This window comes from Mesocricetus auratus, unplaced genomic scaffold (assembly GCF_017639785.1).
Source record: "Mesocricetus auratus isolate SY011 unplaced genomic scaffold, BCM_Maur_2.0 Super-Scaffold_6723, whole genome shotgun sequence".
Taxonomy (NCBI): domain Eukaryota; kingdom Metazoa; phylum Chordata; class Mammalia; order Rodentia; family Cricetidae; genus Mesocricetus; species Mesocricetus auratus.
In genome coordinates this window covers 3506419-3522163 of record NW_024429183.1, presented here as the reverse complement: position 1 = coordinate 3522163, position 15745 = coordinate 3506419, and the positions used below count along the sequence as shown (strand labels likewise).

Here is a 15745-nt window from a genome sequence, read left to right as displayed (position 1 = left end):
AGGAGGAATGGAGACTCAAGGACCAGCCTCACCACGGAGGGTGTAGATACCTGCAGCATTGTTTTCTAGAAAAGAGTAGGAGCTGGGGCTGGGGAAGGTGACAGGCCGGCCAGAGGTCATGTGGCACATGTGGTTGGACCGCCACAGGCCCAGGCTTTGATCTGGAGTGTTCGTTCATCTTGCAGTTGATCCTGTACTGACCTCCTGTCCTCTTGGATATGGACTCAGGTCACAGATGGACCCAACAGACCAAGTGCCTATGCCTTGGGAGCCCGAGGGGCTTCAAACACTGGCAGGTATGAACAGGGTGGCCATACAGTAAAGCAGGGGGTGCAGGGCAGCTGCTGCCGGAGACTGGCACCCTCTTACCCCTATTCATCCAGCATGCTCAGAGCCTTGCATCTGTGAGAGGGCATGGCAGTGGTGGGCCTGGCTTCTGTAGCAGGTATACGTCTGGCACAAGGAAGAGGCTTGCTGTGTGTGAGCCTCAGCACTTAGTACTGTTGGCTTCCCCGGGTCAATAGGCAGAATACCGTGCTTGTGTGAGCTGCACTTCCCTTAGTTCCGTGGGCCTGCCCTGTGGAAGCCAGGATACTCTGATTTGACATGAGCCCTCTGAGGTCTAGGACATGCCCTTATGAACTGAGTCTTGAGAGCCCATTTGTCTCTGCATTTCCTAACCACTTCTCCAGGCAAAGTCTATTCTGAGATATGTGTGACAATGTCCTTGGTGACTCCACCTTCCCCAGGGCAGGCCAGCCCCTCATGGAGTTCTAAAGGAGAGCTGACCACTGGGGGGGGGGGCGGTGCACCTGCCTTGGACCGAGGGACCTTCAGCAAATTCTGTCTCCCAAACTGAGTCTGTGAGACATGCCTGGTGGCTGGTGGTCCGTGTGTTCTGTGACACCTCGGCAAGCAGAGGCTTGCCTGTTTGTGTTTTACATGCCATTTCACATGAGCAGAACAGCGCACAGTGGGTTCAGAGAGGCCGTGGCACTCATCCCTGTTACATAGCCGTGGTAGGGTACTGGGGTTTGAACCCTGTGCCTGGATCCTGCAGCCTGATCAACTGTAGCCCCGTATTAACTCTGACCCAGAAAGTTCCAGGTCACAAGTTTAGGGGGTAACATTTCAATTTCCAGTACAGAACCCTGTTTGGAGCCTTTGGGGATAGGGCCTTGTCACATGAGTTCCCGACAGTGACTCCCCGGTGAGGACCCTGAGTCATCATTATGGATGAAGGCTACAACCTGACGCCCTCTAGAGGCTGCACTGGGCATGGGAGTAGGGAGTGAGAGGTGTGTGTTCACACTGGGACCACAATCAGATGCAGACCTACTCAGGGTACATTCTCTCAGGAACACGCCTATCTCATGCACACAGGTGTGTGCTCGCACATGCACCCACATGCGTCCACACGCACACACACCTCTGTGTGTTTCCCTTCTTTCTAAGGCTTCACACCAAGGAAGCACTGCTAGGGCCCTGCTGTGGTGGCTTCAGCCAGTTCTGAACAGCACAGTCCTCGCTGAAGGTGGTTTGCTCGTGGTAGGAAAGGATGCAGATAACTCAGCCAACCGTTTCTCAGCTCTGCTTCCCTGCAAACATGCTATACATAGAAGTTGGGGAAAGGCCTGGGCTAGGCCTGTGCCCCCAGAAATTCCAGTGCCAAGCAATCAGTTTGGAGCCATTTGGTTTTACCCACCAAGACTCCAGAGTTCATCGGATTTGGTGTCACTTAGGGAACAGGCTAACCTCTGTGTCAGGAATGGAATCGCCGGTGGTGAAGCTTCTGGTGGCTAACCAGACATCCTTTGTGTGGACAGCATCGATTCATAGGCCCATCATTCGGAGAGTTTCTGCTGCTGTAGGCACAGTTCTAGGCCATGGGGAAAAAGATAGGCATCAGCCAGGTCCTTTGGGCCCGCTTCTCCATCCTTTGAGGACCATGGTGATCCAAGCCTTGGTTCCTCTAGCCAGCAAGGCCCAAAGGAACCTGGGACTGCTGGCCAGTCCCTTGGTGAGGAGGATATGGTTTGAAGTCTTGGGTGGACAGCCATCCCCACAGTGTGAGGGCACTTGGCTCTGTCAACAGCCTTGAGTCTCTAGTCGACCAAGAGGCGTTTTAGTGTGCATATGGAAGGAAGTTGGCAAGGAGGGAGTGGGCTCTAATGCAGCTATCCCGCGCTGAGCGCAGGCTCCTCGGAATGGAAGTGGTACACACTATACAGTGACAGAAGGGAGATGGCATTGTGTCCAGGTTTCCAAGCCCTAGCCTTTTGTTGCCGAGTTCATGACCTTCTGAAGCCTCAGCTGCTCCAACTGCAGAATGGGCACTGTAAAAATGAGGCCATGTAGCTGAGTGTCAGGGCATGACATAAACGCTAAGATGCATTGATAGCTGCAGGCAAGGTTGCATAGGGTGCACACTCTACAACAGGAGTGCGTGCCATTCTTGTCTCTGAATGTGCTTTCTGCGTGGCCATGGGGGCAGCCATCTGCCTGGTTAGATGGATGGTGGCCTTGTATGTCCTTTCTGGGTTGTGTAGCAGTTTCTCATGTGACAAGTAGTGTTGTCAGCAGACAGAGAAGTTGCCGTCCCCACTGGTGAGCTAAGCTGTATGTGCAAAAGCTATGCCCAGCCATTCTGGCCTTAGCCCCGCCCCGCCACCAGCCATGTCAGCATCCTTACCCATCATCAGGCCAGGCATGTGTGTCCACTGGGCTGAGATCCACCCGAGAGAATGGGGCTTACCTGAGGGCATGTGGCTAACAGGGTTTGTGGCCTCCTCCCCACTGTCTCCAGATGCCACACACTCCAGGGCTAGCTGAGGACCCCACATTGTCACCAGCTTACAGATACAGAAGCCTGGCCACCACACACCAGTTTGCCCGTGGGTCCATTACTCCTGTGTTAGTCACTTTTCGTGTTGCTATGCTCAAACACCTGACCAAAGGAGCCTAGGGTGGTTTCAGGCTAAGGTTTACCATGGTGGTGAAGTCACGGCCTTCAGACAGCTGGTCACATACTAGTTGGTGATTCTAGATCCAGTCAAGCTGACAATAGGTGTTAACCACTTCGTTACCTGCTGTTGGAAAGGAAAGCGGCTCCCCTCTGGGCGATCAGCGATAGAGGGTGCTGTGTGGGGTCACTGTGGTGGGAGCCACAGCACTGTCCCCTTGCTGTACAGCCATTGTTGCTTGAAGACCCCTCCCCTCCCCACTCTTGTATGCCATCACCTTGCCCGCCCCACACAGTGACTCAGGTAGAGACGTCAGTTTCCTATGGCTGCTGTGGGCCTGTCTGTCTGTCTGTCGCGCTCTCTCTCTCTCTCTCTCTCTCTCTCTCTCTCTCTCTCTCTCTCTCTGTCTCTCTTTGTGTGTGCGTATCTCTCTCTCTCTCACACACACACACACATACACACCTGGGATCTCCACACTAGGGAGGCTGAGGCAGGAGCATCACCAGTTTCAGCCTAGCCTGGACTGCCTATTCTTCAAAGTATCACCCAAGCCTCACTGAGGGAACCTAGGCTTGGCAGGGCCACTTTCCGTGAGGCTACGGGGAAAGCCTTGTCCTCCTTCTAGAATAACCCTTGGCTTGCGACCCCCACGTCTGTCTCCACGACCTGCAATGCAGAACAACCACTGCCCATGGTCCCTGGTGACCTTCTCCTACCTGACTCATCTACCAGAATCCCCTGTGGCTGTCCTGGGCAACCTCATTGTTAACCTGTCTCCAGGCCAGCTGCTTGGGGGTCACATGTTGTAGCCTGCACTCAGAGGGCTCTAAGCTCAGGTCTGGGAAGCCTTTGAATTTGTCATTCCACTGAACATGACGCCATGTGAAAAATCCCTGGGTTATTGAGGGCAGGACCTGATAGATGGGGCAAGGAATACTCCACTGTGGAGCTCCTGCCTAGGCGACAGGGCCCGCACGTCCCTGGGCTTGTCACTTTGCCTTCGAGGTCCCTGGGGGCCTGTGCTCTCCACCCCCATCAGGCCCAGGCAGTAGCCCTCCCCCCCCCCAGCTATGGAATAACGCTGCTGATGGTATCTGAGGAGAAGAGGGGCTGGGGGAGAGCTCCGTCCCTCTGCCTCTGCACCAGCTGGCCACTCTCCATGGCAGCGCGTCTCAGGCTCTGGGGCCTTGAGCCTATGTCCTACCTAGGCTCCTAAGACCCCATTTCCTGGTTCTAAGGCTGGGGCTTCCACTGTCCTTGGGGTTTGCCCTGGCATGACGCTGTGGCCAGTACCTGGCCTCTGTTGGGACACCCTTGTCAGGTTTCTGTGGGGACACCTCTGACCTGGTCTCTGTGGGGGGACATACCTCACCAGGCTCCTGTGGGGGACACTCCTTATCGGGCCTCTGAGAGACACCGCTCGCCTAGCCCCTGTGGGGGACACCCCTTATCAGGCCTCTGTGAGAACACCCCTCATCTGGCCCCCTCCATACCCTCCAGGTGCTGGCTGGAGTTTGAGTTTCCTCAAGGCTTCCCCTTGCTCCCGCCGCCTGTCCTATCTTCCAATCGCATGCCTACTTCCCAGAGCCCTCCGGGACCAGCACTGTGCCAGGCTCACCCTGTGCCATCTGCCTGCCTCAGTCTGGCTCTACCCTCCTCTCTCTGAGGAGTGGGGGTGGCTCCGGGTCCCAGCCCCGAGAACACACGTTCTGAGAAGCAGGTTCCCTGGGCTGAGTTGCAGCCCTGGGAAGGGTTTCTGGGTGCTGGGGCCACATCTCCTGGACGTGGTTGTGGGGCCATGAGGGGCAGAAGGGAGCATTCAAAGGTGGGGATGTCTGCTCCAATGCCATTCCCACCCCTCCCCCTTCCTTGCTGTGCTGCTGGGACATGGGCATCTTTACAGGCTCAGGTCTCAGTCTGCTGTATCCTGAGTGTGAGGCCTGGCTCCGCACCTCTGAGCTTCTGGTATAAGCTGGATGTCGGATGTCGTTCCATGCTTTGGTGGAATAGGGATGGTGACCTGTCTGTCTTAGTTAGGATTTCTCTCCCTGTGATAAAACTGGCCAAAAGTAGCTTGAGCAGGAGCGGGTTTCTTTGGCTTCCCTGTCCCAGGAACAGTCCTCTGAAGGAAGCCAAGGCAGTGACTGGAGGCATGAAGAGAAGGAGGAGCCCTATGGGAACCGTTTACTGACTGCTCCTCACGGCTTTCTCAATCGGCTGTCTTATACAGCCCAAAACCACTTGCCTAGGGATGGCCCCACCCACAGTGGCGTGGACCCTTCCACATCAATCATCTATCAAGAAAACGCCCAACGGACTTGCCCACAGACCGTCTGATGGAGGCATTTTTCCCCATTGAGGTTCCTCTTCCCAGATAACTGTAGCTTGTGTCAAGCTGGCAAAAAGTTAACTAGCACACTGACCATTAGAAGGCGAGAACCAGCCATCTCTAACATGTAATGTGATGCCAGCACACAGGACGAGGGCACTGGCTTGTCACCAGCAACCCTGCCTCTTCCTCTTCTTTGTCAGCAAAGTGGGCTTCTGGCCGAGGCTGCCTCTGTTGCTAGGAAGGCAGGGAGGGTCCTCAACTGGCAGAGTGCCCATGGCAGTGTGGTGGCACCAGGCACAGAAAGGTCCTGCCTGTGGCTGGTGAGCTGTGCTGCTCCCGTGGATGAAGAATGGGGTTCAGCTCCCAGCCCACTGCCCCCCTACACTCCTCTGCAGCGGGACACCCTGGGCTCCTGTCACACCACACTGTGCCGTTCCCTCCCTTGAGAGCTGCCAGTGGAGCTGGGATCTAGGATCTGGCTTCCCCAGCAATGATTTTTTTTTAATCTTCTTGGGAACCTTTCATAATGCTGGAAGCAAGGCTTGCAAGTCAGGGCAGAAAGTCTAGAAGCCTCTAAAGGCCCTGCTGGGAAAGGGAGGCCTTTCACTCAGAGAGAGAAGGCCCTGGGTTCTCTCAGCACAGTGGGACCACAGGACCTAGGCAGAAACTGGCAGCCCCTCCCTCCCCCTCCCTCCTTCCCTCCCTCCCTCCCTCCTTCCCTCCCTTCCTCCCTCCTTCCCTCCCTCCCTCCCTCCATCCATCCATCCCTCCCTCCCTCTTTCCTTCCCCTTTTAGTGGGCATTTTGTTTTGACACGGGGTCTGCCTATGTAGCCCAGGCTAGACTGGAACTCTCCATCCTCCTGCCTTAGCCTCTCCAGAGCTGAGATGACAGACATGTGGCACCATGCTCAGCTAGACCTGGGTTCTGATGAACACATTGACCTTGGGGTGCTCCCTGAGGATTTTGGGGGACACTGGACACTTGTCAGTGTCTTAGCACCAATGTCTAATCCCCCTCCTCTGTGTTTACATCCTCTTTTTTAAAAATTATTTTTCTGAGTTGAGGTCTCTTTCTTTAGTCGAAGCTGGTCTTGAACTTGTGGCCCTGTGTCCTCATCCCTGGTGGACCTGCCTTCCTTTGTGATGGCTCCTATCCATTAGGATCTACTGTCTTCTCTCCACTTCCTTGGCTGGTGTGGGGCTGTGTGTGCCACCAGTTTTGAGTCTCATGAAACAAAGAGGATGGGGATTTAGTGTGGGTAGCTGGAAATGGTAGCCCAAGTGTTGACTCCGTTCCAGTGATTTCCTGATGGCCTGTGATCACCACACCTCTGTGTCTCGTGTGCTGCCGCCCAGAGGTGACACTTGCTGTCAGCCTGGAACTTCTGTCCCACAAGGTTGGAGATAGAAATTTTCGGTGGAAAAGATTGAGGGGACCCAGGATTCAATTCCCGGCACCCACATTAGATAGTGTACAACCTCATGAAACTCCAATTTCTGGGGATCCAGCTCCCTCTTCTGGCCTTTAGGAGGACTTCACAAAGGTGGTCCATTTACACAAATGAGCCAATCTACAGTAAACAGAGGGGACCTATCGATCATACCTCAGCCAAGGGGACCTCAAGGTGAGCTTGTTTCAAGGATGTGGTGGGCTCCGAGTTCCTCCAAATACGTGTAGAGGAGTATTTATTGAGTGATGGCTGTGAACCACGTTGGGTGAGTCTGGGAACAGCATTCTTCCTGTCACACGGCTTTCCTGTGGTTGCTGTCACAGGTCACCTGAAACTTAGTGACTCCAAACATGCTTCTTCCCTTTAGGCTGGAGGTCAGAGGTCTCAGCTGGCTTTCAGGTTAAGATTTCACAGGCTGTTTCCTCCTACATGCTCTGTGGAAGGATCAGTTTCCCTTCTACCCCAGCTCCGGGAAGCCTCAGAGGTCCTTGGCCTGTGGCCCCTTCTTTAAATCTCCCCGCCTCTCCCACTGCGCTCCCCCAAGCCCCCACTGGACCCACAAGCTCATCTGGACGCTCCTTCTGCCTAGGGTTTGTGTCTTAGCTACAGCCATGAGGTTGGCTTTGCCCTACGAGGTGGCATTTTGTTCATAGCTTCAGGATGCAGCTGTGTCTTCTAAAGCCTGCCGCCTGGCGTTCCACACCAGATGCCCTGGCTGGGCTGACTGTCTTTGGCCCACAAGTGTTCAGGATCCCTGGTGTTGGTGAAAGATAGAGTAGGGCGGGGTAGAGTGCATGGGAAGTGTCACTCCAGAACTCCGGGGTGGTAGGTTTACCATGTAGCTGCTGCTGTGAGAATGGCCTGCATTTGGACCCCTCAGTTCCCACCATCCAGGCCACTTTGCTGAGCAGGTGGGGTGGAGGATGGGTTATTGCCCATCCCAGGCAGAAACTGTGGATGCAGTTTGTTACTGGCCCAGGAGGGGGTGCAATGGAGCACAGCCAGCCACCAAAGCCTCCCAGCACCCGGAGTGGGTGGGGGTTAACCCCAGGAACCAGCTTCCACTCCTCTCCTCACAGATCACCCTCGAGAGCTCTGTGTGATTGGGGGGGGGCAGCCTATACTACAAAGCATCTGAGCCCTGGTCTCCACTTTCCACCCCAAGTGCGCTAAGAAAGAGCAGGCCACAGAAAATGCACCGTGTGGCTGGAGGGCTCTAGGGAGAAGGGAGCTCAGAATGGGGCCCTGCCAGCTGAATATCTTAAAAAGGAGGTTCTTTGGAGAAAGACCCAAGACCCTAGACCCAGAGATGCTGAGCTTCCTGTCCCTCCCCCTCCCAGTGAACAGTCCCCTTGTGCCCATGGACATCTCTACGCCTCCCCAGCAAAGAGCATGCACTAGGCCCTGTGGCCTGAAGCCGCCTCAGCCCCCTGGAGATCCCCCTCAGAGCCCACCACACGCCCAGTCTTCTGCTCCATGGAGCGCCTCTTCAGCACAGTACACCTTTCTCTTCCCAGCCTTCTCCCTGTCTGGTGCAGTTATGCACACACAGACACACATTCCTGGCATCCTGTCCCTGAAGCTGTCTCTTTGACCCTTGACCTTTATCTTGACCTCCAGTGGTACCAGTGCTGAGTTGTCATGTGAATGAGAACTGTCCAGGTGACCCCTCTGAGTGGTCTCTGCTCTCCAGGGGATAGTCTTCTTCCTTCTCTGTGCAGTAAATTTCTTAGTCAGTCCAGTCCTGCCAGACTAATCAAGAATGTCGGGAAACGGCTGCCGCCACGGAGGTCCTGGCTCCCACGAGCAGCCACAGTGGCTGTGCCGAGTGGGGAACAGGAGGAGGCTTGCTTGCCCTGGTGGACAGAAGCTTGCACCCAGCTCCGAGTGTGGACTTAGCTCTTAAAGGAACTCAGGGATTGAGGGAGGAGAGTGGAGAAGCATAGAGAAGGGAGCCCTACCCCAGTCCACCCACACTTCCCATGACTGAGGCCACTCCGTGGGCTGGGCCAGTCACTTCTCACAGACCAGAGGAGCTCTAGAAGACGTGAGTCTCCAGGAAAGCCCGCTCCAGCCTGGAGGAGGGAGTGTGACTCTCGGGACTGGTGCCCAGACACTGAGGCCTGCAGTCGGATGTGGGGTGACAGCAGAGTGAGGAGCCCTGACTCAGCGGTGGCGGTGTCCTGCCTCGGGGACACCGAGGCACACATGGGATATGAGTGCTGGCCTAAGAGACAGTGCTTTGGGGACCCATAGTCAGCCTAGCAAATTCTGAGGGGTGGAGTGGGGTGTTGAGCTGATCTTCCCACCTCTTGCCCGGAGGGAGGCATGTGACTCCTTACCCTGTGCACTGATAGCTGTTGGGAGCAGGCTCATCTGGAGCTGACCCAGGCACTGAGCCTGCCCTCAGGCCTGCCTGTGTGCTCCCAGCTCATGAGGCCACTGAGCCCCACAGAATCTGAGGGTGTCTGTCAGCCTGGGGCAAAGCCAGGTGACCCATCTTCCAGGCCACCTGCTGTTCCAGAAGCAGGAAGACCGAGAGTAGAGCCATATAGACAGGGCTGCAGAGCCCCTGGAGGGTCAGAGGCGTGCTGGAGCCCCAGGTGTCTGGTGCAGGTGACTCTGAGGTCCTGGTACTCCTGTTCCCATGTCACAGTGAGTTTCCCAGGAGGCAGCAGTGATGACTGTGGGAGACCCAGGTTGTGGTGGATCCTGGTTCTGACCCTTCTTTCCCTGGTGTAGAGTGCCGTTTACAGAATGAAGGGGGCGTAGTCTACCTGTCTTGCAGGGTTGTTTAAGGTGGTGAGTGATCCATCCCTGAAAGTATTCAAGGTGATTGGGCCCCACTGGGGTGGCTATGGGGGCTGGGTGTATGTCAGCGATGGTGGCAATATTTGGGGCCTCCAGGGGGCAGTTCCAGGCAGTTCTCTGTTCTTGTAGGTCAGGCATGTGGTCATCTGGGGCACTGGGACTTAGACAGAGCCCGTGGCACTGACTGTTTCTTTGTGCAGCAGCCCTTTGCCTTCCTGCCTGGGCTAACGTAGCTTGGCCCTGTCCCCAACCTCTAGGTGGCCACTGCTTGTGTGGTCCTCAGTTGCCTCAGAAGAGAGGTGCTGAGCTCTGACCTCGGGTAGGCAAAGGATGGCCTCTCCCCAGCTCCTCCTGGGCCCTTTGGTGGTTGCGGTGCCTAGACTCTTGCACCCCCTGAATTCCATGTTTCCCTCAGCTTTGAGGGCAAAAAGCCCTTACCTAACTTCCTTGGCCTGAGCTGGGCACATTGGCAGGAACCCAGGTGCCGTGAGCAGATAGATGAGAATGTTAGTCAGAACTGTGGATAAACTACCACCCATGTCAGCATGGTGGTTTGGTGAGCATGTCACCTGTGTACCCTGCTAGCTGGGTGGCTGCCCTGCTGGGCCTCAGGGAATGTGACAGAGACAATGGCTTTGACAGGGCAGTGAGGACAGAAGAGATCTGGAGAAGCTTGTCTTCTTGATCGTGGTGGCACCTCACTCTCCCTTGTGGGGACCAGAGGACCGTGAAGTCCCGAATCCCCCCAGAACGTCATGATGGGAAGCAGAACTCTGCTTACTGCTGGCTGAGGTGTAAGTCCTGGGTTGACCATAGAAACCTGTGTGGGCCGGGCGTTGGTGGCGCACGCCTTTAATCCCACCACTCGGGAGGCAGAGGCAGGCGGATCTCTGTAAGTTCGAGACCAGCCTGGACTACCAAGCGAGCTCCAGGACAGCCTCCAAAGCCACAGAGAAACCCTGTCTCGAAAAAACCAAAAAAAAAAAAAAAAGAAAAAGAAACCTATGTGGCACAGTTGTCCTCCTGGCCTCTCTGGGCTCCTTCCCATGACAGCAGAGTTGGTAGTGTCCCTGCTGTTTTGTGGGTAGATAGGGCCAGTGAGACCCTATTAGATTCCAGCTTCCTGAATTGTCCTTGTCCTATATCCTTACCCGGTGGCTCTTGAGTACAAGTGTCACCTCCTAAACCCTCTCCCTGCCCCGCTGATTTCGTCTGACCTTACACAGGTGAGGGAAAACACAGGGACCACACTGCCCTTGGGAGAAGGACGCTGCTGAGTCTCACCTGGCAGAGAGCCAGCGAGGGAAACCTGGCTCTTTATAAAGAACAGCCAGCAAGTGTCAAGACATTCAGTTGGCATAACACCAGCCCCGCCCCCGCCCCGGTCTCATAGGCCTGAATGGACCTCGCAGGACCAAGCATTGGGTGTGTTGGCGTCTGGTCAGGTCTTGACAGAAGGGACTAGCCAGCTTGGACATCCGAAGCAAGAACAAGATAGCAGTTTGTCATATAAGCCCCCTCCCCCTCACAGAGGCAGCCCTAGCCCAATTCTTCGGCCCCCTTCCCCTTCCTTCCCAGCACCACCTGAGGAGAGAATTATATTTATCAGGAACCTCTTTGTTTGTTTGTTTTTCGAGACAGGGTTTCTCTGTATTGTTTTGGAGGCTGTCCTGGATCTTGTTCTGTAGACCAGGCTGGCCTCGAACTCACAGAGATCCGCCTGCCTCTGCCTCCCGAGTGCTGGGATTAAAGGCGTGCGCCACCAATGCCTGGCTTATCAGGAGCCTCTTTCAGTGACTCCAGAAGCTGGAATTTTCTTTGGGGACTAGTTCCCGAGGCCCTCATATCCTTCTTTGGACTTTAGCAACAGTGCCCCGAATCATCACAAAGTTCACCCCCACAACTCCTGATCCCCATGTCCTTTCTATGAGGAACAGCCTGAGGTCATGTCCCCTCTCCTGGGAAACGCTTCAGGTACCAACATGGAGCTACCTCTCGGGACCCCAAGCCCTTGAGGTACTGCCGTCTTGGCCTTCAGCTCCCATGCCTTCCTTGGGGATGGACACTCCCAGGGCTGGACTGGGGGAAGGCAGAGGTTGAGTACTGCCTCTCATCTCCCTAATGGTAGGTTTGATTACAGACAGAGTCTGTGGCTGGGTGGCATGGGCCACTGTGGGCCGGGGCTCTGGTCCCTGCCTGCCTGCCTGCCAGGCGTGTGGTCCTGGCTGGGGCCACCAGAAGAACACAGTTCTGACTCTGTTCTCTGAGCCGCGGCAGGCAGGCTGACACCACAGTGGGCTGGGAGCTGGAGGGAAGCCCAGAAAGAGAAGGAGAGTGTGCCATGGCCCCTGGCACCCAGCCCTGCCAAGCCACAGGTGCCGCTGCCCTCTGGTGTGGGTGGAGGGCCTGCTGGGCAGAGAGCAGGAGGTGGGAGGGGTGGGTGGGAGGGGACGACAGCAGGGAAAGCTGAGGACACGTGTCCCAGCAACAGCCTGTGCAGCTCGCTCTGTGTGGTTCTCAATGCTGTGGAGCAGGTCGGGCCCTGCGCAACCTCCATGGAGGGAGGAGTGTTCAGTGGAAACCCTGTTCTGCCTGCCTGCTTTTCCGTTCTGATTCTGGATTCTGGAATTCTAGTTACTCCGATTATGGAATGTTTGTGTGTGTGTGTGTGGGGGTGATGTGTGAATGGCTGTGGATCACAGGACTCCCCTTTAGGAGCCATGCATGGTAAGGGACTTCGGGGGATGGCAGAGGACTAGAGGTATCTGTGTCTCTCTGGGCGTCTCATGCAGAGTGGTCAGGCACAGTGCCCAGAGTCTTTCATGGCTCAGGCGTGCCTCCTTTCTCCCATCCTAACAATGGTTCTTAACCAGGGGTTCAGGCTTGGCCTTCTGGCTGCTGCACAGCCCTGGGGAGAGATGCCGGTTAAAATTCAAGGCTAGCCCAGCATGGTAGTACACAACTTTAGTCCCAGCACCCCAAAGGCAGAAGCAGAAAAATCTCTGTGAGCTCCAGGACAGTCAGTGCTACCTGGTAAGACTGTCTCAAAACAAAAGAAACAAACAAAAAATTCCTCTCAGCTGTGTGGCCTAGGACAAGTCATATAATCTCCCTGTGCCTCAGTTTCCCCATCTGAAAAGCAGAGGGAGCCATAGAACATGGTGACGGACACTTGAGACAGTGACGGGCGTGTGTGTAGGAAGCAGCCGCTGTGCTGGCCCTGGGTAAGGCCTGTGGCTTCGCTCCTTCCTGCAGCCCTGGGGAGGCCACAGCAGGCAGAGGCGAGAGCTCACTGCTTTTTTCTCAGATGGCCGGTGTCCCCACTCGGCCTGCCTAAATCCTGACCAAGAGGGCTTCAAGGAGGGGCCTGTCCTAAGGCCAGGGCTGCCTCCCAGCCGGCAGAGGTTGGTGGAAGGCCCAGGTTCCTCTGGCTACTCTGTTCCTGGCCACATTGCCCCAGCAGGAAGTCTGTCACTCTGCTTTATCTCTGGCCCTTTGCCCACAGCCTGGTCCCCAGGAAGGGTTATCAGCTTGGACATCTGCACCCCAACGGGCCAGGGAACACTGCGGTCAGTCAATCTCCTCAGGAGCAGCAGCTGTCTCCTGGTGACAGACCCCTTGTAGTTGGTGCCAGGGATGGGGCAGGGTGGAGAGCTGGAGCCTGTGGGGCTTGGGGGCTGGGCTGTCTGAGCCTGCAGAGCCAAGGGCCCAGCATTGCTGTCTAAGGAACAGGATGGTGCCTACAGGGAAGACCCAGCCTCTACAGGGAAGGGGACCAGAGGAGGGGCATCACATCATGGGCAGCCCAGCGGGGAGAGGTCTGTATAGACCAGACCACACCCTTGCAGCTCACAAGCCCTCCTTGTGACATCCGCACCCTGGAGGGGGATGGTTATTGGCATTTTGCTTGGGGACCTGACTCTCCGACAGTGCAAAAACCTTCTGGATGCACAGAAATCTTGATGTCACCTGCTTGGTAGTTTTCTTTCATATATGTTTCTTACTTATTTTATACATATGGGTGTGCCTGGTGCCCACAGAGGACAGAAGAGGGCGTCAGATCCCCAGGACTGGAGTCACGAGCCATCATGTGGGTACTCCTAACCACTGAGCCGTCTCTCCAGCTCTTCATTTTTTTTTTAAGCAGAGGTGAACTTCTCATGTTTAAATCCACCACAAAGTGTGGCAATATACATTATGTTCATAGTGCCCTGCAGTCTATCACCCATTTCCCGCAAAGGGGCCCTGCCCCACCAGATGTCACTTCTGATCCCCCAACTCCCCATGGCCACGCATTGACTGACGGTCTTTCGGCTGACCTGGTGCAGATAGTTACTACTGCCGAGTCGTGCAGCACTGGGATTCTTCTGCAGTGGACAGTATAGGCTCAGTGGCATGTTTCCCCTGTGCACGGCACTGCCACCTGCCACCAAGCCGATCCCTGGTTAGTGGCCACCAGACTCACCCACTGCTTTGAACACCATGTGCTCCTGTCTCAGAACCTGTGTTTGGCCCTTTGGGGACGTACCTGTGAGTGAGTCTGCAAGACATACTCTTTTTTTCCCAAAGGTTTATTTATTATGTATACAGCATTCTGTCTGCACATATGCATGCAGGCCAGAAGAGGGCGCCAGTGCCAGATCTCATTACGGATGATTGTGAGCCGCCATGTGGTTCCTGGGAATTGAACTCAGGACCTCTGGAAGAGCAGCCAGTGTTCTTAACCTCTGAGCCAGCTCTCCAGCCCCCTGCAAGACATACTCTTAATGAACAAATTTTACTTAGTGATATACACATGCCTCTTGCTAAGGACACATTTAACATTTGTGATGTATGTAGGAGGTGGGGCACAGGCTGGGGCATGACAGCCAGTGTGTGAATGAGGCAGCCACGTCACACTGGCTCTCCTTGGATGGCTCAGTAGTTTGGAATCAAGTAGGCAGTTCAGACTGGCCCTTGGGTCAGTGTTGACTCTCCAAGATTGAGGGCCAGAGCCTGGCTGGTCCTAAAGGCTTCCCATATACTACCCCTCCTATGTTGCTGCGGGGCAAAGTTGAAGCCAGTGGACCAGGCTGTGAACAACTTCATAGGTCTGAGACCCAGAGAGAGTCTCAGAAGCGGCTACTGATTCTTAGCCTGGCCAGACTCAGGGTCCCCTGCTGTTCTCAGGACTGCTGTCCATGCCTCCTCCGACTCCCCTGTGGTAGCCGCAGGTACATTGTCATCCATCATAGGCTCAGACCACAACTCCTGGGCAGTGTGCTATCTGCTGTCCCCAGGCAGACCACTGGGCCTGGGGTGGGCCAAGGCCACTCACAGCTTATCACTCCTGCCTGGTGCTTATTCCCGCCACTCTGCACTCCAGCCTTATCTGTGTCCCCAGGCCTTCCTTTGCCCACAGCTCTGAGTGCTGTGGGGGCAGGGTGCACCCCAGAGATGTCTGGACCTCAGAGACAGGGCTCAGTTCCCACACAAAGCTCCTCAGACAGAAGCCTGGATCTGAGTCCTTCTGTCCGAGGGAGACAGAGAGGAATGTGCAGGGTGTGGTATTTGGGAAAATCACTTTGCTGTGCATGGAAGGAACCCTGGAAAGATAGCCAGCTTCCCTGTGAGGAGCCAGGCCACCCATCTGAGTGTCTGGCAGTGCCCAGAGGGAAGGGGCAGAGCCAGCCAGGGTCCTTCAAAAGAAGAGCACGGAGTGCACCAGCAGCAAACTGTCCTCCTGGACCATGAGGACCAGATGACCCAACTCTTGCACCTGTGACCATCACCAGGCACACAGAGTCTGAGTGCGTGGAAGCATGAGAGCCTGGTGCACACGGAGCTCACCTCTGCTCAGTGGCCAGGGTACTGTACATATGGTACACAGCAGAATCATGCACAGAGCTCCCAGTACACACACACACACACACACACACACACACACACACACACACACACGCATGCACACACACACACACACGCACACACGCACGCACAAGTTGTCTCACTTCGAAGTATACCCCTGGCTCCCAGCGCTCATCACACACAGTAATCCTCAGTCATTACTCACACGTGGTGTTCACCATGCACTCAGTATTTGCTGCTAACACACAACTGACCACTCACACTGCTTATACCACATAGTACGGATCGCACATACAGAGTGCTGGTCAACCACACAGTATTCATCACTCCTCACTCGTAC

At 55.4% G+C, this 15745-nt stretch overlaps 1 protein-coding gene across 3 annotated transcripts in view; it reads left to right on the top strand.

The window, feature by feature from the left end:
• The window catches only part of Gse1 (Gse1 coiled-coil protein), a 337797-nt gene that overhangs the window by 121495 nt on the left and 200557 nt on the right, over positions 1 to 15745 (top strand). The window lies entirely within an intron of this gene.